This window comes from Eupeodes corollae, chromosome 1 (assembly GCF_945859685.1).
Source record: "Eupeodes corollae chromosome 1, idEupCoro1.1, whole genome shotgun sequence".
Classification (NCBI taxonomy): Eukaryota; Metazoa; Arthropoda; class Insecta; order Diptera; family Syrphidae; genus Eupeodes; species Eupeodes corollae.
The window spans coordinates 234,037,777-234,061,503 of record NC_079147.1 but is presented as its reverse complement, the minus strand read 5'-3'; the positions used below and the strand labels follow the sequence as shown (position 1 = coordinate 234,061,503).

Here is a 23,727-nt window from a genome sequence, read left to right as displayed (position 1 = left end):
GCTGCGGTTGGTGTTGAGCGAAGTGCTCCTGTGATGAACATACCTGCTGACCGCTGGACTTTAATGAGCTTATTTAGATTTACCATTTTGTCTATTGCGGTCCACCATACGACAGCTCCATAAATGAGTATCGGTCTGATTACCGAAGTGTATAGCCCGTGGGTTATTTTTGGGGAGAAGCTCCATTTTGATCCTATGGTCTTTTTACAAGTAAAAAGCGTTACAGTAGCCTTTTTTACTCTTTCATCAATATTTGCTTTCCAATTTAGTTTTTTGTCTAAAATGAGGCCTAAATATTTAGCATAAAAGCATAATGGTATTCCTTTAATCTTGGGTGGGTTAATCTGAAGAATTTTATATCTTCTCGAAAAGAGTATTAATTCTGTTTTATGTGGATTGACGTCCAAGCCACATTGCTTAGCCCATTTTGTAAGCCTATTTAAGGCATTTTGTAAGAGTTCCGAGAGAACTTGGGGGTGCGTAAACCCTCTGCTTCCAATAATGTAAGTAGGTCGTTTACTGCCATGTTCCATAAAAGAGGCGTAAGGACCCCACCTTGGGTGGTGCCTCGATTCACCGATCTGGTGGGAGTAAAACTTCTCATGCTAGAAGTTATTGTCCTACTTTTGAGCATGAGACTTATAAGATCTTAAACTGTATCTAAAAACCCTAGAATTTGTGATTTACAAAATCATCATACAATTTATTGTTCAGCGATATGTTGAGTTTTGACTTAAAAATTCGTTTATGGTTGTCTTTAGCATTTTTTAAAGATTATATTTTAAAAACTTCATAAACATTTTGTTTTATAAAAAACTTGAGTTTTAAGTGAGTTTTAGATTTTTAGGAGAGTTTTAAAAAATACTTCAGATCACAACGACTGTTTCGAAAGTGTTTACTTACTTCTTTTGGTTTATTTCAAGAATAATTAAAATTAAAATATTGTTAAAAATAACGTATGTAGGACAAATATCTGATTTCATTGATGTAGAAATTTAAGAAACAAATAAAAAATATTACAAGAAAATGTTAATATTTTATAAAAAAAAATACAATTAGTATTAATGGACGATCAAATTGTGATGGAATAAAGAAGTTGGTATAAAGGGTCAACTTTTTGAAATATAATGTGTAAATTGGAATCAATTATTTTTGGCTTATGTATATATATTCTTATGAAGTATTAGTTTATATATTTAGGTACTATTCAAAATTTTAGATTTCCAAAGCATTTCTTAAGACTTTTAAAAATTTAAAGAGTACCTTATAATTGACTGCGTTTAATGCAAATAACAAACAATTTTTACTTGGTTTTTATCTGACAATTTTGAACAACTTAAAATTGGAATTATACACTATATTTTTAACAACATAATACATATTTTTTTCACTAAAAACGTCGCAGACGTAATTTTAGTCAAAATAAATATACAAAGGGTTATATCCTACAGGCCAAAAAAATGTTCCTTTAAAGTTTTTCCTAAGTGACAAAAATGTCATGTTTGAGCTGACCAATATTTTCTTTTAGTTTTTTGATATATAAGTAAACTTGTGGGTGACTTTTTCTTAAATTAAAATTAGTTTTATATTTTATTTATAAAATAAAAATAAATTGGGTGGCCCAAGAGTCCGTTGGCCTAGTGACTTACAACTCTAAACCATTTTAGGCCGAATCCGAACGGCTTATTTGAAAAAGTGCTTTCTCAAAGAATTCATCTTGAAGGATTTGTGATTCAAAATATTTTATTTATTTATATTTATTTTATATTTCCCAATAATGTACAAAAATAGAATTAATCCGACAAAATCATTGAATCATGAGATAATTGCAATTAATCCATTTTAATATTTTTTTTTTACAATTGTTGTAAAAGTATCACATATCAAATTTCTTAGAAAATGCTTCTTGCACATTGTGAAATTTTTATGAAATTTTTTAATGAAATTGATTTGAAATATTGAAAAAATACACGTTTTGTGTATTTTCGTCAAACTAGGAGTCATTCAGTTGATTGTCGTAACACTTAAAAAACTTGTGGGACCCCGAAATTGTTAATTTATTCCCGTTTATTTTATGATTATATCGGGTTATCCATTTTGCAAAAAACTAGAATTCGACATCATATTTCAAAGTAAGTTGTTAAAGCAGTTTTGTTTTTCAGTTGAAAGTCTGACATTTACGAACATCTATCGCTTAACTATCCCACAATGGCCAAAAATTGTAGGCATTTTGGTGATACCACCAAAGCCACACTTCAAGCTTTAAGAGGAGATTATGGTTAACATAACCGTCCAACTACGCAAGCAATTGGCAAAACTGTGAAGAAATTTGAAGAGACCATTGTTTCGCTCTGTCAGTGAAAGTGTTGCTGAAGACGTGAAAGTGTCGATTCCTCTTCGTTCTCAGCAATTAGGACTGTCTTGCGGCGGATTATGGCGTATTTTGCATTTGCATCTCCACCTACATCCATAGCAAGTCTAGCTCACACAATAACTGAAGCCAACTGACCATTCACAACGTCGTAGGTACGTCGAATGGGTACTTGAACAACAGGCGGTGGACGGCGATTTTTGGACAAAATTTTCTTCAGTTAATAAACAAAATTGTAGTATTTGGGGTTCTGAGTACCCTAAAGTAATTGATGAGAGGCCATTACATCCACAAAAAGAAACTGTTAAGTGCGCTCTCTAGTCAGATGTGTGATTGGACCTTACTTCTTGGAAAACGACCACTTTCACCTTCAATTCGAAGCGTAGTGGTCATATGATAGCTGACTTTTTTTTATGAATACGTTCACTAAGACTGTGCCACAGCCACAAAACTTGAATGTGGCTTTATTGCAAGATATTTCCTGGTCGCATAATTCCTTGTCGTGGCGATATCTTAAAAAAAAGTTTACTTTTGAAAACGCAAAATGGATAACTCTGTACAATCGTGAGATAATTACAAAATAACACTTAACTGATTTCTTAGAAAGCGCGTTGAACAAATTTAATTTGAAATATAAAAATATACATTTTGGCAAGTGTTTTCGACAAATTTGGGGGTTATTTAGTTGGTTGTCGTCAAGCTTAAAACATCTTGGATCCCGAAATTCTTAAATAATTCCAATTTATTTTATTATTAAACTTTCACACAAAAGCCTAGGAAAGCACAATTTACCCCATCCCCTTCATACGGTTTAAGCTCTTAAACCTCAGCATATTTGATTTTTGAATTTTGGTACTACCTTGAAACCAAAAATTCAATTTTCGTCATAATTTTTAGATAATTCTGTCACTTTTTACAATGTTGATAACTAAATTAATAAATAAGGTGGTGCATAAGTCCATTGAGAACTAGGGCTTAGTGACTTACGACTCTCAACCATTCCTATGTGCGAGTTATATTGTCAGTGACCAAGACCTCTGGCATGACAGTCCTACACACTAACTATCACGCCACTGGTACTACGACAGTGTTGATAGCATTTCATATGTCAAGGCGGTCTACCCGTCCCTTTTTAAATAAAGGAAGGAAATACAAGTATACATTTTTGCAAAAATATCAAAATGATGCAAATGTTTCAACCGAGCTAAATGTGATAACCTTGATCTGTGGGTCACCTTAAAAATTTTCACAATCATGGAATAGAGCTTTATCTATAACATTTGGAAATATAACGTCGAATCTCATTGGATTCAAAGTGTTGAACGCTATTTTACTAAAGCAATGCACCAACAAAATAATCTCAGTTAATACTCACACTATTCCCAATCTGCACAGTATTTTTTAAAATATATTTGAAAACTTCTTAAATGTTATTCCAGAGGCATGATACCATTCAAGGCGAATTTCCAAACCACCATGCGAGTAAAACAACAGGCCTGTTAAATTTTCAAAATCAAATAACACTTAAAAACCACCCTTTACAATATTAGGTTGATTGGCTTTTGGTTTCATTTTGATTTGATACAATTTAGGTGGTAAAAGTTTGAGTTTTAAAGCACATGATCGTAAATCGGCAGTACATTTTAAAGGATTAATTTAAAGTCTCTCGAAAGTCTAAGGAGATAAAATATTATTTTAAAGAAATCATCAGCAAACCTCACACAAATTTTGAGCCACTCTTTTAAAAGGAGACTCAACTCCTTTTGCAGAAGATTAAACCTCTTTTGTTGGTTAAATTAAGAAATGTTGCACACTGTATTAGGGTAAAAATAACCTCCAACAAAATAAAGGATCACAATCTCATAAAATAAAACCATTCACCAGCATTTTTTTGCAACAAGAAAAATAAAAATCAAAATAAAAATAACAAAGGTTCTCTTTGCTTTGGTTTATCCGAGAAAAATAAAAACCATACAAACAAATTGAAATGAACAACAAAACAACGGATGCGTGGCATATTATGTGCCCTGAAGTTGCAAGTTAACTGGAATTGATAACGAAAAACCCGCACGAATGGTATTGGAGTATAAACCATGCAACTTGGGTTGGTTTTTTGGTTGAAGTTTATCTTGTTATGTGGAGCTTTTCTATTCAATGGGTATACTTGTATGTGCCTTTTTGTTGTTGTTGTAACTGTTGTTGTTTGCATCTATAGGGTCGAGACTTTGAGTCTGAGGTTGGAAAAGTGAAAACAAATCACTGTGTCACAGTTGCAGAACTTTTTATTATTCTTTTTTTTTGTTTTTTGAAAATTTTATTCATTCAAACAGAAAGGAGAATTGCATTCAGTGATAGTTGATACTGGGTATATAGAAGGATATGGGAAGCAATGAAGGTTATGTAGGTTGGAAGATGTTTACGACAAGTGCAAATGGCACCATCACTTTTGCAGATATCCGCAACACGGTTGCCAGTTAAGTTCTCTTCCAATCAAATATGTGCCACATATCTTGTCAATTTTCAGTGGCACTTTTCCTAAAATTTTAGTCGAAACTGATTCAGCAGCTCCGGCATTATTATTGAATAAGTAAGTTCCAAGACAGTAGTTCCCGTGGCATGATGTTTTGTGAATTGGACTGTCATTCCAGAGGTCTTGAGTTGTTGAGTCATTCTTGTCATGAAAAGAGCTTTATCAAATTAGTCGTTTGGCTTAAAACTGTAAGTGCCCTCCATCCTTGAAAACATTATTCGCACACAGGAATAGTTAAGAGTTTTATGTCATTCGAGCCTAGTTCTCAACGGACTGTTGGGCCAACTAATTTATTTTTAAGCTCCAAAACAAACGATGTAGAGGCTTTTCAACAACCACTCTTGAATTTTCCAAGTCACAAAGGCGGATTCCATCAGCATAGGAACAACACTATTGGTGACTTGAGTACAGTGTAAAGTCCTTTGTGGGATGTATAATTCCAAAGACCGGTGAGAAATCGCCAAACCTCAGTTTTGTCACTCCGGATAACAGCAGCAACTGTTCTTGAGTGCAGTCTTCGCATCACTATCTTTTGACAAAAACTAAAATTTGACTACCGATTTCATTATAGCTGGCCGAGAGTCAGTTTCTCGACAACCCAGGTGTATTTTAGTTTTGCCAAATATGTATCAAAAACTCTAACCATTTTTGTCGAAATCGAAATTACTGAAACTGGTATCGTTTCATTTTTAGTAATGGCTTAATTTTATTTGTCAAATGCCAGATGATAGTTTTAAAAAAACGAAACAATTTAAGCTTTTAAATAAAGAAAAGTGTTATAATATATTTTTAGACGCTTGGCTTTCAAGACGAAATGAACGGCATATAATATAATATTATGACCAAAAATGTAGCTTTTATAATAAATATAAGGATGTGCCATTATATTTTAAGAATGATTTCGGGGAAAAGGCCGCCTGGACAGGGTCGAATAAATTCCATCCCATCCCAATTTTTGCAGCAATTGAAGCCGTATGTTAGCACCTTCTTTTCAAACGTGGCAAGTGTCTCAAGTTTATCTGCAAAGACAATTGACTTTCCATAACTTAACAAAAATTATTCTAGCAGTGTTAAACCACACTATCTTTAAGGCCACGCCACAGGCCCACGACGACTCGACGTGAGATAATGCACTCACCAAAAGTTTTATTCTATCCATATTTGCATTGCGGTGCGTGCTTCGAACCATTATTTTTGTTACTAATAAATTTGCACGATTTGTAAACGTTCTCAAGAAGTAAATTTATTCATATTGAAATGGCAAACCAAACTGAGCATAAATCAAGTGACAGCTGTCAAAAATACCATCTTTGAAAAAGTATTGCCAAACCTTAAACCTTTTCTAATATATTTTTATTTTTGTATCGGTCTTATTTTGTAAGTTAAGTTTTACAAAATGTCAAAACTAGCTTTATATTTGAAACACCCTTTATTATAACATACAAATTTGACTTCGATTGGCAACCGTGGCCACAATACTCCTACACTTGAAGTTATATAGGATCTTTGGTTCTCCATTGAAATTGAATTTCATGTGCAAATGCAAATATTGACACAAGATACAACGGTTTATGAAATGAATTGGAATGTATGCAGATGCAACAGATGGTTGGATTTATATATTTAGCTACACTCACATTTATTCATAGTATGTAGATAACCGTACAGAGTTTTGTATGGTAAGATTGGTGAGACCACCCAACAAAACATGAAACACCATAAGGAAAAAAGTTGCTGCCCATTCACTGCATTCATTTATCATGCCAAAGGCGAACGACAGATACTTTTGGGTATCCTCAAAATTGTTTTATACAGAGTCTATGTACCTAAGAGAACATAGATTCTAGTATTAGATAGTTCATATACTCCTTCATTGAGTTTGGACGAAGGCAAAAATGCTCATCATCTGCATCATGCCCTCAAAACAACTCTGAAGCTCTGAATCTCTGAATCTGGCATTGATTGAAACTATCTGCACTGGGAATACGAAGGCAAACATATACAATAGGTGTATGAAAACTACCAACGAATTCAGTATTTTTAGGGCAGCGGGAAAGCTACAACTAGATACTATCTAGTATCTACCAAAAAGTATCTTGTGTTGATGGATAAGAAAAGACAAAAGTTCAGAGTATAGACGTTACGTAGTATCTGACCAATAGATAACAAGCATAAAGGATTTTCTTATAAAAGTAAACACTGAAAATCTCTTCATCACTCTTCACCTCACAAACAACAAGTTGGAAATTAATTCGAGATTGTGAATAAACAGAAAATTTATTGTTAAACAAAATATCAAAAAACTTGTTGACCAACTTCGTTTTTTAACACTTTTTTGTTAGTTTTTTTTTATTTTATTTTGCGAGCGAATATGAAAAGAGAAAGTGTTTTAATTTTCAATCTTATTTTTAACTTTTTAATCGATAACAGAGTTTATTAAAATTTTAAACTTAATTTAAATTATTATTTCTGAGAAATTAACCGAAATGATGGGAAATAAATTCAAAGAGAAAAACAGATCAATTTGTAAAAATATCAAAAGCAATTAATTGAGTGTTCAGATAGCCAAACTATAGAAAGTATATTTTGGGAATATTTTGCTATCAATGTCTCACTATGAAACCTTTGCTACTTATTTGACTAGTTATTGATTTTGCTAATTTGATCTTATTAAAAATATGTTAATTTAAATGATTAAGTTTTTGCTCAGTAAATAAAGTGATTTCATATTTCTTTAGATGCTCTTTAATCTTTATTTTTAATTTAGCTTGGACTTTTAAGTGTTTAAGTTGATAAGAAAATCATAATGTGAAGTATAAAATAATCCGGAAGCTAGTATCATATTTGGTTCTCTGTTTACAGTACAAACTCGATTTACGCATCTAAAAGAAATTGGGTCAGTTACAATGACGGAGGTTGTTTTATTTTGTATACTCAAATTCTTAAAAGCGGTTCACTTTTTGTTTATGTGGCTTTTCGTCAATAACATAGTATTTGACAAAGATTCTCTTTACTTAAAAAACCGTTTCCAATTCTGGTCAAAATTCACTTTTTTTAATAGACAATTTTGTACTAAAATATTTGTATAAATATGAAATAGTTACAAACAATTATGTGTACAAGCAATTTTCTTAAGACAAATGAATTGCAGAAATGCAGAATAAGAGGAAGAAAAGTTGCACTTATGATTATTATCATATTTTAATTTTAAGAGCTTTAAAATTTAGTGCTGCAAAAAATGAAAACTTGCACTAACAGAGGGTTCCATAAATCGAGTCCATACTGTATTAGTGTTATAAAGTATCTACGCAGTTTTTATTATCGACACAAACAAGATTTTTCACAAATTTTGTTGCAAGCTATTATAAGGTCATTTAAGTAAATAACAAAAATAAAATAAACAAAGAGGCTGGGATGCGACCCACACTGATAACGTCCCATCCCGTCTGTCGATTTCTCTTGCTTTAAAGTTTGTAGGTTTTTTGTGTTTTTTTTTGTTAAAAAAGGTATAAGTTGAACTATCTTTAAAAAATTCGAAATTACAAACAATATTTTACATAAATAATGAAATAGTTTTATTTCAAAATCTATTTGTGATAGTGAGATTTTTAGTCGCAAACCAATTTTTACCAATTTTAGTGGCATTTCATAAAAGATTTTATTTCTTATATCAACAAATACAAATCGGATAAATGAAATTAATTTGAAGTCAATATCTTCTATTGTTCAAGAGATATCGAGAACCGAACATCAGTTTTTACCAATTTCGCGTGCTATTTTAGATTTTAACTTTTATAAAAAAAAAATTGACTATTTTTTATAAAACAATTACTGAATGTCGAAAAAAATATTTTCTGAGACAGAAATAGTTAAAAGCCAATATTTTTAAGTTTTAAAAAGATATTTGTGTCGAAAATAAATTTGTACCAAGTTTTAGCATAATTTTTTAGGTTTTTATTTTTTGTAAAAAAAACTATCAATTCAATTTTTCTCAAAATTTTACCAAAGAATATTTATTATAAAATAAAATAAGTTTGAACCTAAAATCTGAAATTTTTGAAAAGATATTTGAGTCGAAAATTACTTAAGCCTCAATTTCTACAAAGTTTTAGTAATTTTTTGTTTAGGTCCTTATTTCTTCTAAGAAAAAGTATCAATTTGATTTTTTTCGAATTCAATTAATTGTTGAAAACAATATTATTTTATAAGATAAAATTAATTTTAAACCAATATCTCAATTTTTAAATGATATTTGAGTCGAAAATCAATTTTTACCACATTTTAGTAATGCTTATTTTACGTTTTTATTTTTTATAAAAAAATGTCAATTTGATTTTTCTCAAAATGTTTCCAGATGTCAAAACATTGTTGAACATTTTTTTTTTTCAGTTTTTTGATTTATAAAAAACCCGTTTGTTAGATTTTTTCACAAAAATATATATGATTGGTATCACGTTACAATATGATTACAAATTTAATTCAAGTCTCTAGCGTTTTTGGTTACTAAAATATTTAGGGTTAATCAACATCTTCACCTTTTTTCAAACTTCTATGGTAAAAGAACCACCCACGAAATTTTCTTGAGAGCCTTTTCTGCATCTTTCTTCCTTATTATTTATTTGAAATCGATATCTCTTCTGGTTCTTGAGCTATGGACGAAGAAAAAAACGTCGCGAACGTACGTAACACACGCACGCTTAGACATTTTTCTAAAAATCTTTTATTTCGACTCTAGGGATTTTGAAACGTCGAGAAATGTCAAAATTTTCAATTCGACAAATCGGGCCGATTACAATAACTTCCTATGGGATGTTAATAAATGTAGAACTAAAGTCGAAGATTTGAGGCTAACCAAATATTTTACTTTTCTTTTTAATAGAAGTACACTGCTAACCACTAGGATGAGGTCAAACATTTTTTGTTGTACCCGAAAATGTTTACTACCTGTGAATAGGAACGTCTTTCACTTTTATAAATTCTTAAAGTCAAATGCAAAATCGGAAAGAAGCGTTGGAATTTCACAATATAAAATCATAAATTACTAGAGAAAGAGTTTAAAAATGATCCACTACGACGAGACCACTCCAAATACTTCCATGCAATCTCTTAAAAACTTTTGTTTTGAATATCTAAAAGAGTGTTGAAAACAACTGCTTTAAACTGACTTGAAACACGCATGGGCTCTGGAAAAACTGTGAAAGCTAAAAAAGAGCAAAAATAGATGCTCTGCTACTCTCAGGACGTGAAATAGCAATGAAACTTAACAGAAGCTTGAGAGTTGCAAGAAATCATATTGCTGATCCCCAAAAATATGGGAAAATTAAAAAATGTACAAAGCAGAAACAAGAACATCACGAGAAAAGCGGCTTATCTCAAATTTCACTCTACCAGTGACTAAAATAAGGGTCAAAAGCTGAGTATCAGCCAGAATAAAAACGGTTCAGAGGATAAAAGGAAACTCAAAAATAAAACTGTTTTGAGGAAAGTACACAAGGAGCATCGGATGAATTTTGCAAGAGACCATGTTATTTGAAGCATTGAATGAATATACGCGTTGTCTATTTGGATTAAAAGAAATGTTACCTTGACGGGCCGTTGGTTACAAGTTCTATTTCTATGACCTGAAAAAAGATGAGCTTATTTTGAAATGACATCATAGCCGTGCATCAGGTGTAATTGTGTGGGGAGCTATAAACTTTTAGTTTTTGTCCACAATAATGAACGGTAACAACTTTTTATTTGTGCTGGAACGGTAATTTCCGAAAATGAAAGCGTTTTTGGAGCTCTGCCTTGGATTTTCCAAAAAAAACTATGCCCCAATTCACACTTCGATGGGTCTTAGAAGTTGAATTCAATCAGAAGACGTGTAACTTTTGCCAAGGCACCTATATGCACTACACTTTAACAAAATTGAAATCGTTTGAACATGGATTTTTCACAAAGTTTATGAAGTTGGCAGACAATTTGAAGACAAGGATAATAATGTAAACAAACATTATACAGAATGGTTGTTTAACCGTAAAATGTAAATATTTCATTAATTTTGTCGATTTTTTTCAGATTTTGGAAGGGGCCTCATCCAAGTGACGCACTTTTATATACCCTTTTTAATTAGTTTATTTTTTGATCTTGTGGAATTTCACAGTTCGTTTCCACTTCACCCTTTAATTTATTTATTTATTTATGTATTCATTCATCTATCTCTTACAGATTGCTTAAAACTAATATAAACTTTATTCATATTTACTTTTTCACTTAATTGTAATTTAAATACATTTCTTACAAGACTAATATCTAAACTAAATTTAAGTTCATTAAATAATTTCATACATCTTGTGAATGGTTTATTACAACCGTAATTATACCATGCAAGGGGATATAAAACAAATGTTTTGATCGTATATTTCTTCCTGGAACATAGATATTCAAGAGATTTTATCATAAACAAACATCACACAATTTTCAAGGCGCCGATTTCTCAGCGTAGATAGACTTATCAGGGCACATCTGGTGGAGTACGTTGGTATTTCCGGTAAATTCAATTTTAATTGTCGAACCATAAATCTAGTGATTGTATAAATTTGTGATTGTGAAATACGGACCTTTTCAAAGGTAGTATTTCCGAGTACAACACTTTCAACAGCTATAAAAAGCGAAAATCTAAAATGTGTGGCTTCATTCTAGTGGTTGGCAGTGTATATTTAAATAATTCTTTCACTAATTTTTTGTTGAAACCCTTCTCCGAACCGATTTTACTAGAATTCAATAAAGTGTATGGCTTATAATCTTGAATAAGATTTAAAGTTATATAAGCAAGTTACAAACTTAGTAATTTCGTAAACCCATATGATTTCTGAGTTTCTGAAATCTCAAAATAATTTGTCTAGTTCAAAGATTAAGGTTTGTATGCTTTGTTATGTATTTTTGAGAGTTGCAGGGTTTAATCTGTTTCGAATCTTTCATTTGTAGTAAAAGGGAGTTATTATTCCCTTCTTATAGGATTTTATAGGGAGCGTATCGGAATCCGGCTTTTTAAAATTCCGTTTTAAAAAATACCGACAAAAAAAAGTTTTATAATCCCGTTTTCTAAAATACTGATTTTTTGGGATCTCGTCTTTTGAAATCCAGCCTATTCAAGATCCCGATCAATTGCAAGGCCGCTTTTTAAAATCCCGTCAAATCCCGTTTTTCTTTTTTACAAAATATGTGCAGTAAGCTAAATAACAATATGCGTCAAAGGTTTTTATGTTCAATTACTTGACTAAAATAATATAATACCGTAATTTGTTTTGTTTTACTGTACATAAACATTAAGTTTTGTTTACAATATTAACTCTTGCACAAAAAATATGCGTCCATAAACAAATCTACCTTCCGATAACAATTTGACTGCTATCGTTGACTTTGTTAATTGATTTGAGTTTGTTTTTAAAGAATACTGCTTTACTTTATATTTTTTTATTTTCTGATGAGTTGTATTTTTTAAATCAATACTAGTTGGTTAATTTTAAAAAATAGCGCAATTTTTAAAAATTAAACAACTAGTTTTGATTGCAAAATCGAAATTATTGAACAAATAAGAAATGAGATAAGTTTCTAGTTTCATTTTATTGCAATCTTAAACAAATATAACACATTAAAAAATAAAAATATAAAGTAAGACAAGTCAAAGAAACAAACTCAAATCAATTAACAAAGTCAACTCGAGCGGTAAAAGCGTTACTGACAGGTAGATTTGCTGAAGGATGTAAATTTTTGTGAAAGAGTTAATATTGTAAACAAAAATTAATGTTTATGTACAGTAAAAACCAAAAAACCAATCAAATTACAATATTATTATATTTAAGTCTACTAATTTAACATTCAAACCCTTGACTCTTATTGTTATTTAGTTTAATGCACGTATTTTGTAAAAAAAAAAAGGCGGGACTGTAGGAATTTTACGGGATATTCAAAAGCGGGATTTTAATTGATCGGGATTTTGAATTAGTGGTATTTTAAAAGACGGGATATTACATCTTTTTTAGAGATTTTTTAAAAACGGGATTTTAAAAAGCGGAATTTCGATACGGTCCCACTTTACCGACATAAATTCTTTGATTAATGAAGAACTTTTTTTTTTGTGGATTTTAATTTTTTGTGTTCATGGAAATCTTTTTCAATAAACAACTGGTTTCAAATTACACAATTCGAAACAAAACCGTTCCACTGAAAGGCTTCCATTTTCTTTTCGTTTCAATTAACAGTTTTCTTTCAATGATCAACTCTAACCTTAAATGCTTGATTCCAATCAAGAAATTTGCGTCCAATGACATAAATATTCAAAAAAAGCTATAACCAACCTGTCAAAAAAAAACTCCAATGATTGGTTTCAATGATGAAAACGAATATGGTTATTACTGGCACTTTATAGCACACTCTAAAGCCCCAACATATTATTGACTTAAGACGATTTTATTTAAAACACGTAAATGGTATGAAAAATATGTAAAGAGAAAGTGGAAAGACCGACTATTATAATCGGTAGAACACAAGTTTAAAAAATTTACGAGAAGTTGCTTTTATTAAAAAGTTATTTATTTTCTCCTTTTCGGCACGAAATTCGCAACCATTAAGTGCGTTTTTTTGGTTTCCATATATTATATAGAACGGCGAGAAATTGCCAACAAAACGATCCGCAGTAGCCAGAGTTTTGTATTTCAAAATTGGTACAACTGAAAGAACATCTGTCAGAATAATAATAAAAAAAATCAAAAATAGAAGAAAGCTTTGACATAATCAAATGTTAAATTTAACTTAGCAAAAAAAATCTAACTAAAACTAATAAAATGAACAATTTTCAAGAAGAAATTGAGAGGAAATTGAGTGAAATAAAAATAGTTGATTTAACAATTGCAGCTTTGACGTAAAATAAAATCTTCAAGAAGGGGGTTTGTTCGTAGACTATTACATTAATATGTGGTATCAAAGCGAGCTTGAAACTCGTCTCAGTTTTGTATATACTCGTAACTGAATCGAGTTGAAATGAGCTTGATTATGATTCCAAACTTGTGAAGAAAAACCTGTGTGGAGAAGTTGGTTTTACAGATAATGCATTATGGTCTATTTATTTCCATTTTTGTGTACAAGAAAATATATAGTTTAGTTTTAAACAAATTAAAAAAAAATTGCATATGGAGTTGGTAGCGTATTCTTATATGTTGCTGAACTATTCAGTTCTTCATTGTTTAACACGAATCAAACTATCTCACTTGCAATTCATAAGAAACATAGAAAAACAATTTTCATTTTAAAACATGCTGTCAAACGTAATCATTTTTAAATCTACTTGTGCACTGAAAACATCAAAAAGATTTATTTTATCTAAACTGAGATTAACCTTTAGTGAAAACATAGCAAAACTTAATTAACTTTTCTATTCTTGCAAAATAAACCCAGTTAGTCAATCTTCACTAACAAAATTAAATAATATCAACAGTAAAAGTTTTTTTTCCCCAATGGAAAACACATGATCCCGAATGCACAACTACTCAACGAACACAGCCATCGAGATACAATTGCAGTATCAATCGTACCAATATTTAAGAACGAAATCACATAACATCCATTCGAGACTCGTATGGTGTCGAAAACCCATCCCTAGTAAGATTCTACTTAAACTTTTATCGGTAGTATTCATACTGCGAAATGCGGACATTGTTCTTGTTATTCGTGTGAAATCCTACATATTGTTTTGATAAGAAAGTAGTACAAATAATAATTATTAATATTTTTCTATTACGAAACAAACAATGAAATTTAAAATCATAAGTTGTTCAAAAAAAAAAATTAAAATTGCAATAAAGAAAAACATTTGTTGACAATGAAAAAAAACACTGCTTCCATAGTTTAAAAATATTTTGTTCTCACACTATGACGAAGTCAATAAATGATAAGGTTTGTTATTCGTATGTACATCTAATTATGCGTATTTTAAACAGCAAATAGATTAATCTTATTGATTTGTGTATATTAGTTCTTGGTAAGCTTCCGAAAAAGAAATTGTTTCCAAATTTATGAAAACGCGTGAAGTTCAAAATTTCTCTTGGACAATATAAAGTTGTATTTATTTGTGAGTTAAAAGTGACATTTTACTATTTTTTAACAATTTAGAAGGTTGAAAAGGTTTTCAGTGAACCTTACAAAGTAATTTCAAAAATAGAAATGAACATAAAGTTTTTTGTAGGAAGATACTCAAAATTGTGAGAATTTCAAGAGTGCATTTTAAAAATCATATCCATGGCCGGAATTATTATTTGTATCTATACTTGAATTTGATATTCACATAAAATATATTTTCAATAACTTCAAATTACAATGCAGAAATATTTGTTGTTGATATTTGTAATGCACATTGCACATACATATTGTAAATAGATGTTCACAACAAATTGATGATCAAATATTCCTTTTTTCAAAATTTAAATAGCATTGCTCTATTTGTATATATGACCATCATTTCCTGAATTTATGTATATTTGTCTCTTATTTGTTTGTAAATTATTATCATCATCAATCAACCGCATACCTACATATGTACATTATAAAATGAATAAGGCTGAAATTTCAAGTGATAATTTCAATATTGACAGACCGCAATCGTCTCACAAAACAATGCAAACAACAACGGCGGCAAAATCGATATTTTAACTGAATTAAAAAAATAACAAAAATACAAAGAGGTCAAAAGGTAAAAACTTGATAAGATAAAAACAAAGCTCAGAGGAACTATAGACTTACAACAATATATGAACGACAAGAGGTTCGGCCTCAACAAGAATCATCCCAGAGGTTAGCAGTCGTCCAGTCGCAGAGCATGAATTGAAAATCTATTCTAAAATCCAATCAATTCGTTGTCGATCATGGGGTGAGAAATAAAAAATTAAATTGAAAAAATAAAAAACACATAGAAAAAGTTGGAAAAAGTTCAATGGTTTTGCATCCTAGGCACAGTATATGCTCTGAAAATGAAGATATTTTGTCTTGTGTATAAATGTGGTGGTGCAATGGAAATAGTTTTAGGGTAAGCAATTTATCTGGGTTTAAATACTTAAAACAAAAATATTACGTCAGTACTATTAACTTTGAAAATATCTAGCTTTTCAGTCAATATTTTACAAAAATAGAAATATGTATGACTTTTCAATTTTCAGTGAAAAGCAACATTATTAATCGATCCAGAAAGTTGTATGATTAAAAACAATTTTTCAAAAAAAAAAAAATAACAGGCGTTGTTGGACCCTTCAGGTGTAATATTTGTTTCAACAATACCCGTGTTTTGTTGGAAAATCTATCAATAGTATAGTAGGATTTTACACGAATAACAAAAACAATATCCGCAGTATGAATACTACCGATAAAAGTTTAAGTAGAATCTTACTACGAATGGGTTTTTGACACTATATGAGTCTTAAATGGATCTTATGTGATTTCGTTCTCAAATGTTGGTACGATTGATATTGCATTTGTATCTCGATGGCTGTGTTCATTGAGTAGTTGTGCAATTGGAATCGTGTGTTTTCCATTGGGGAAAACAATCAATCTGTTATTTTTGATATTATTTAGTTTTGTTAATGAAAATGTACTAACTTGGCTTATTTTACAATAGAAAACAATAGAAAAGATAATTATGTTTTGCTATGTTTCCACCAAGGGTTTATCTAAGATAAGATTAAATAAACCTTTTTTGTGTTTCCACCACACAAGAAGATTTAAAAATGATTAAGTTTGATAGCACTTTCTAAAATGCAAATGGTGTATCGATGTTTCTTATGGAGTGCAAATGAGAGAGTTTAATTCTGGTTAAACAATGAAGAACTAAATAGTTCAGCACCAGAATATAGCAAACTACTCCATGCACATTTTTTTTTAAATTTGATTAAAACAAAACTATATTTTTTGTACACAAACATGCAAATAAACGGACCATAATGCATTATCTGTAAAACCGACTGCTCCACATAGTTTTTTTTTCACAAAATTGACTCCATTCCGATAATGGAATCAAGCTATTTTCAACTCGATTCAGGTCTATAAAGAATTGAAGCGAGCTTTAAGCACCACATGTTAATTTATTAGTTTACGAAGAAACTTCCTTTAAATTCTTAAATTAACTTTTTTTATAGAATCTCACTTTCCAGAAGTTTTCTTACCATTTCTTCTTGAAAATTTTCCATTTCATTAGTTTTTTTGTTTGCTAAGTTAATTTTAACTTTTGTTTTTCATAAAACTTTCTTCTATTTGACAGATATTGTTTCAGTTGTTCCAATTTTTAAATACACAAATCTGGCTACTGCCGATGCGTTTTCTTGGGAATTTTCTACTATACTATTTAAAGAATTTCAAAAAAACCCACGGGTATTGTTACAATTAACTTCTGTGATAAAGTTGATATGTCAGTTCCAATATTCTAAGAAAAATTGATACTTAATTGTTCTTATATCAAATACAAATTCTGACAAAGCTGAACAGAAATGTTCTTTTAAGGTACGTTTTTAAGACTAACTTAAATGTTCCTTAAGTTTTAAATATAAAAACTTCGAGGTTGAAATTTAGTTTAATTTAAATTACTCAAATATTCTTTATAGTCTTTTTTAACTGTGGCTAAATATTGTTGATCATAAAATTCTACTCGAAAAAGATTAAAGCACTTTTTTTTAAACAGTCTCTTGAGAACTAGGGCCTAGTGGCTTGAAGCAGTGATGGAGGAGACCTTCAGTTTTTATGCCAAATCCGAACGGCTAATTTGAGAAAGCATTTTTAATAACAGGACAGACAGTATCCGTGAAGTTAAATGTACGGGTACCATTAATAGATTAAGATTCAACTACGAATATTTGGGTGTACCTTTTTGGGTAGCTTTCACTTTTGAAGCTGTTATCTGTTGACATTATAAAAGCTCAAAAATATTTTAGAATTTTCAACTCGTATTTACGCAACTTCCCGCTCGATAATAGCGAAACTTATAAAAAAATTTGACATGTAAGGAAAAGTTAGTGATGTAAAGAATGTCGCTGAGGCACTTCTGAGAATATATCTGCTATAGTCTGTAGAATTGAACAAACACCAGGTTTGTTGTATTTCGTTCCGCCCTGGAATTAGGAATTCCACAAACGAGATTACACGGTATTTTGCAAAAGGAAATAGGTCGTACGACTTTTAAAGTTCAGTTAACATAAGAACTCAAGCCAATAGTTCACTAGCAACATTTTTTTTCGCTGATTGGGTATGATCCCGATTTTTGTCGAAAAATCATTAGGTCGGAGACTACGTTAATAACCAGAATTGCAGCATTTGGCGCTCTGAAATATAAAAATTAATAGATAATTGTTTTGCATCCTCAACTTACCACTGTTTAGAGTGGTTTTTGGTTTTTGGGTTTAGATTGTGGACCTTACTTATCCGAAAATAAAAACGTTTCAACTGTAACGCTGTAATTTAATTGACCGTGTAATGTCTTGAACAAAAAGTTGATCATAAATGGCCAACGAGAATTGGGGATTTCTCACCTTAAAACTTTTTCTTTAAACCTTATAAAAGATAAAGTTGATGCCAATGCTTCACAATTGATGCAAGACTTCATGTATGAAATTCTTGAAGTTATAGATTAAAGGCCGCTAATTATTTATTTAAAAGTTCATGAAAATAATAGCTTAACCGTTTTGGGCATTTTTCTGATAAAATTTTCATCAAAATTAAACTTTTTATTCGAAATCACCTGCTTCTAAAGTAGGTGTAATCTTCTTGAGTTGAGATATCTATTAATATTATAGATAAAAGCTTTCGAATAAGGACTTGACAACTAGCGCAATCGGTCTTTAAATTGTTTTGCCGGCTTAAATTCTTTGGTCAGCTATATCTTATATGCGTGTAAACTAAGATACTAAAATATGCCATAATATTGTCTGCGTGACAGCTATTTTTTGAGAACGCAGTAGAATTGACTGATTTGAATCGTTTGCTATATAGGGACGCCAGAAGACTAGCGATATTTTCGACACTTCGACCACAACAAATATGTAGACTAAAATGTTGGTACTAAACTTATTATTTCCTGTCTAATATGGGTAAGAATTATGACCAAAAGTTAGAGTTATTGCTTTTATAATTTCGGTCACCGACTCCGGAATTCAGTAAAAAAATTGTATAATTTGCAAACATATCAAGTTCGTGTACTTTAGGCGCTGGTAATAGCTGTCATTGGTTTTCATCATTTAAAACAAACATTGCAATTTTTTGACAGGTTATTTATAGCTATCCTTAAAAATTTCTGTCATTTAAAATAATTTCCTAATTGAAATCCACAAAAATCTGTCATTGGAATTGTGTAAAATTGGAATACAAATCATTATAACGATTCGTTTCACTTTTGAGCATAAAAGTATCAGCTGTTCAGGAAAATGAATTTCCGTCCGGAAAATAGAAAAATAAATTTTATATATAATTTTCATTTCTAATCAAAGGGAAACACCATCAAATATCGATTCAAACAGTTTCATCCATTTCAATGATAGCTATAACATTCCCCTTACCACGATAAGAATGTTGAGATTACGGATAAATTGAAAGTGACAGTTTGATGATTATTGAAAATTAAAATTAAAGTTGTCAAAATCCCTATTAGAAAACCCGATATTAACTTTCAACATTTGATGTTGTCAATTCGCAAACTATTATGATTACGTTCAACTAAAATAAAGCTGCTTTTCTTTTTCAAATTGAAATTTTCTTGAAAAATTAATTAAACATTTTCATTGAACATTCACTCTTGTGGTGTATGCATATTAATTAAAATAAGCAAGTAGGTACTCTATCTTATTATACACGCATGTATAACTTCTTGCCTTAATTCGTGTTACTCAATCTTGATTACCACGATTATTGTACTCAAGTAATTTTATTTTTTCGCAACTAACGCCTGCATAATCCCCAAGGTATGGAAACTACATAGTAAAGCTTATAATATTCATGAAGTACAAGAGAACAGCTTTTCTGTATGTTTTTATTTTTCTTAGTTTGTTTTTGTGAGCTGCTGTCGAAGAACAGCATAGCGCGCAAAAAATAGCAAGAAAATGCGATTTGAAAAGTGAGAGAGGTTGGGTTGATTGGTTAGTTTCTCGCTTATAAACTGGTTATGGGTTGGTTTCTAGAGGCGAGAAAGACCGGGGCTATGCCATCGCCATGCCATGGTCTATATGGCTCTATGCTGGATGGCATTGTGAGTATATGGACCAGACAGGTACTACTAATCCACAAAACACGCTTGATTGCACTCACTTTTCCTGAATGAAACTCGGATTTCCTCTGCTGCAAAACTTCACTCAGCTGCTGCTGCCTGGAATGGACTCCGAATGGACGGACGGCTATGGACACGGCAACGGGCTGACGAGCGATGACTTTATCGATTACGATGCAATGGCTGGGATTTTGATGCTTTTGTTTGTCCCGATGTCACCGCAGTCGATGCTCGATGAGATGCGATGGCCGATGGTGGCAAAATTACAAAACCCGTTGATTCTGATTCAAACGTCTGAAACAGGACACTTGACGTGTGTGCAGCTTTGAAATTTCATTAATTGGAGCAAATCAAAAAATGAAGCTCACACCACAGTTATAATTAAAATAATTTAGATATCTAATATCTCACAAATTCCACACTCTGTGAATTCATATAAAACAAATCAACACTTGCCTTCAATTACAATTAAAATTACAATTACAATTACAATTACAAAGAGCAACACAAAACTCTCTAAAAACGAAAATAAATACAGAGGCCAGTAAACGATAACTACGAGTATTTATTTTCTTTTTTAACAATTGACCAACTGATTCACAATAAGGTTGGAATAAAGTGAAGCTTATTTTTCATAGATACGTTGAGTGAATATCAAATAAATTAACGGTTTAATTATATCTTTTATTTGTGTGAACGAAACAAGTATCTTTTCTTTGACAGAAGCGCGCAGATTTATTGAAAGAAATCAACGAAAATAATTTAATCCAAAAAGAAAAAAAAAAAGAAACCGCGGAGGCATGCGACAAAATATAAAATTGTTACGATTTTCTTAAAGTGAGTCACACATTCAGGGAGGGAAAGGCGGTGAAGAAGAAAGCAAGACTAAGAAAAAATAAACTATTTCGAACTTCTTTTACTGACACGAATCTGTGAATGGACTCGAATTACGATCAACCGACCAAGTCAAGTGATGGATCTACACTGACTGTGCGCTAAGACTGATCTGTGCTTTCAAGTTCCAACTTCCAAGTCGATGTTGCTGCTCTAGCTCTGCTCTACCCACATTTTAAATTGGATGTGGTTTGTGGATTCCCATGCTCCATCGCCTCATATCTGCTAAAAGCATAAGAAAGCATGATCAAGGTGATGGCTGATTGAGCTGAGCTGCGCTTTTTCCCAAATCCAAGAATTGAGAGACAAGCTTCGGCATTTAAGTGTGGTTGGTTAAGCTGAAACCATTGTATAGCTTAATTTGAGACACCCTTTATAAGTTTGATTGTTGTATGCTCTTTCGGTTTGGGGAGTTAAAGAGAACTCGGTTCGATTCAGACCAATTATGTTGGGCTGGCGAGCGGTTGTCTTCATTGAAAAGTTTTTAATGTGTTTGGAGAGTTTCAATTAAATGATTACGCGATCAATATTATCAGTAGAAATTTAAAATTCTGACGCAAAATTAAAAAGCAATTTGGCATCCACTCGTGTATAGTTCAATGTTTGAAAATTTGTTGATAAAAAAAAGCTTGGTTATTTTAAATTAAGAGTGTTTTTTTGTTTATAGGTATGTCTGGAAGAATTAAATAAATATGTGGAACAATGATCAATCTTGTAAGTACCGATTTTATTTTTTGAACCTTTTGTTACTTTTATTTTAATTGAAAAAAGAGGCTGGGATGTGACCCACACGGATAACTTCCCATCCCGTCTGTTGAAATGTCTTGCTTAAAAGGTTTATAGGTTTTCGTGTTTTTTTAAAAAAGTTATCAGTTAAATTATTCTAAAAAATTAACAACAATATTTTGCATATAATGAAATAGTTCTATTTAGAATTTTAGCTGAAAACTAACTTTTACCAATTTAAGTAGCATTTCTTAATTTTTTACAAATTGGATAGTTGAATTTAATTTGAGAGATTTAAAGAACCGAGCATCAATTACCAAATTCGCGGACTATTTTTGTAGATTTTTTTAAACAGACTGTAGGATTTTTATAAAAAAAAAACTGAATATCGAAAACAATATTTTCTGTGAAAAAAAAGTCGAAGACAATATTTTTAATTTTTGAAAAGCTATTTGAGTCGAAAGTAAATTTTTACCAACTTTTGTTAAATTTTCCTTTAAGTTTTTATTTTTTGTAAGAAAACTGTCAATAAAACAACAATATTTCTTAAAAGATAAAAGTAGTTTAAAGCCCATATCTCAAATTTTTAAACATTTATTTGAGCCGAGAATCAAGTTTGTAACAATTGTATTATTTTTTTTATAATTTTTAATTTTTTGTAAAAAAAAATTGTCAATTTGATTTTTCTTAAAATTTTACTGAGTGTCGAAAGCAATATTTCTCGTAAGATAGGATTAATTTAAAGCCAATATTTCAAAGTTTTAAAAAGATCTTTAAGTCGAGAATCAATTTTTACCAACTTGTGCAATTTTTTTAGGTTTTTAATTTTTTGTTAAAAGAACTGTTTATTCGATTTTTCTCAAAATGTTACTGAATGTTGACAACAATATTTAAACAATAAATAAAATAAGTTTAAAGTAGAAAATACATTTGTACTAACTTTTAGTAATATTTTTTTAGGTTTTTATTTTTTATAAAAAGAACTGCTTCCAAAATTTTACCACTTAAATATGATTTCATCTCCAGAACAACTTTGTACAACGAAGAATAATGTTGTTTACATCTGATAAAATTGTGAGAAAAATCGAATTGAGAGTTTTTTTTATAAAAAATAAAACTCTAAAAAAACATTACTCAAAGTTGGTAAAAATTGAATATCGATTCAAATATCTTTTCAAAAACTTGAAATTTAAGCTTCAATTTTATATTATCTTATAAGAAATATTGTTTTCAACATTCTGAAAAATGTTGAGAAAAAACGAATTGACAGTTTTTTTTTTTACAAAAAATAAAAAATCTAAAAAAAAACTAATAAAAGTTGGTAAAAATTGATTTTCGACTCAAATATCTTTTCAAAACTTTGAGATATTGGCTTTAAACTACTTTTATCTTTCAAAACATATTGTTGTTAACATTCAGTAAAATTTTTAAAAAATCGAATTGACAGTTTCTGTACAAACAATTAAAAACCTAAAACAAATTTAACAAAAGTTTTTAAAAATTGATTTTCGACTCAAATATTTTTTTCAAAAATTGTAGATATTGGCTTCAAACTTATTTTATTTCACAGAAAATATTGTTTTTGGTATTCAGTAATTTTTATATAAAAATCCAACAGTCCGTTTTTCCATAAAAAATAAAAACTACAAAAAATAGTACGCAAATTTGGTGAAAATTGATACGAGTACATATTGACAAACTTTTAAGCAAGACAAATCGACAGACGGAATGGGAAGTTATCAGTGTGGTTCGCATCCTAGCCTCGTTTTTAAACTACTATCTCAAGAAAACCACCCACGATATTTTCTTCAGAGCCGTTTCTTCATCTTTCTGCACCATTATCTGTTTAACAAAATTTATTGGAAATCGGTATCTCTTCTGATTCTTGAGCTATGGACGACGAAAAAAACGTGTCAAACGTACGGACATACG

The 23,727-nt window shown here is 30.5% G+C and overlaps 1 protein-coding gene across 8 annotated transcripts in view; it reads right to left on the bottom strand.

Moving 5' to 3' along the window:
* LOC129943299 (sphingomyelin phosphodiesterase) overlaps positions 1 to 21,220 on the bottom strand; it is a 71,968-nt gene extending 50,748 nt beyond the window's left edge. The window contains exons 1-2 of one of the 8 annotated variants that reach the window (XM_056052627.1): positions 21,100 to 21,220; positions 20,217 to 20,631 (exon numbers count right to left, since the gene is read on the bottom strand). The gene's annotated coding sequence lies outside the window, so the exon portion shown is untranslated. Of the gene's footprint in view, positions 1 to 20,216 lie in introns of all 8 variants that reach the window. The other 7 variants (XM_056052628.1, XM_056052626.1, XM_056052625.1 and 4 more) reach the window with 7 other exon arrangements.
* Between the last annotated feature and the right edge of the window lie 2,507 nt (positions 21,221 to 23,727).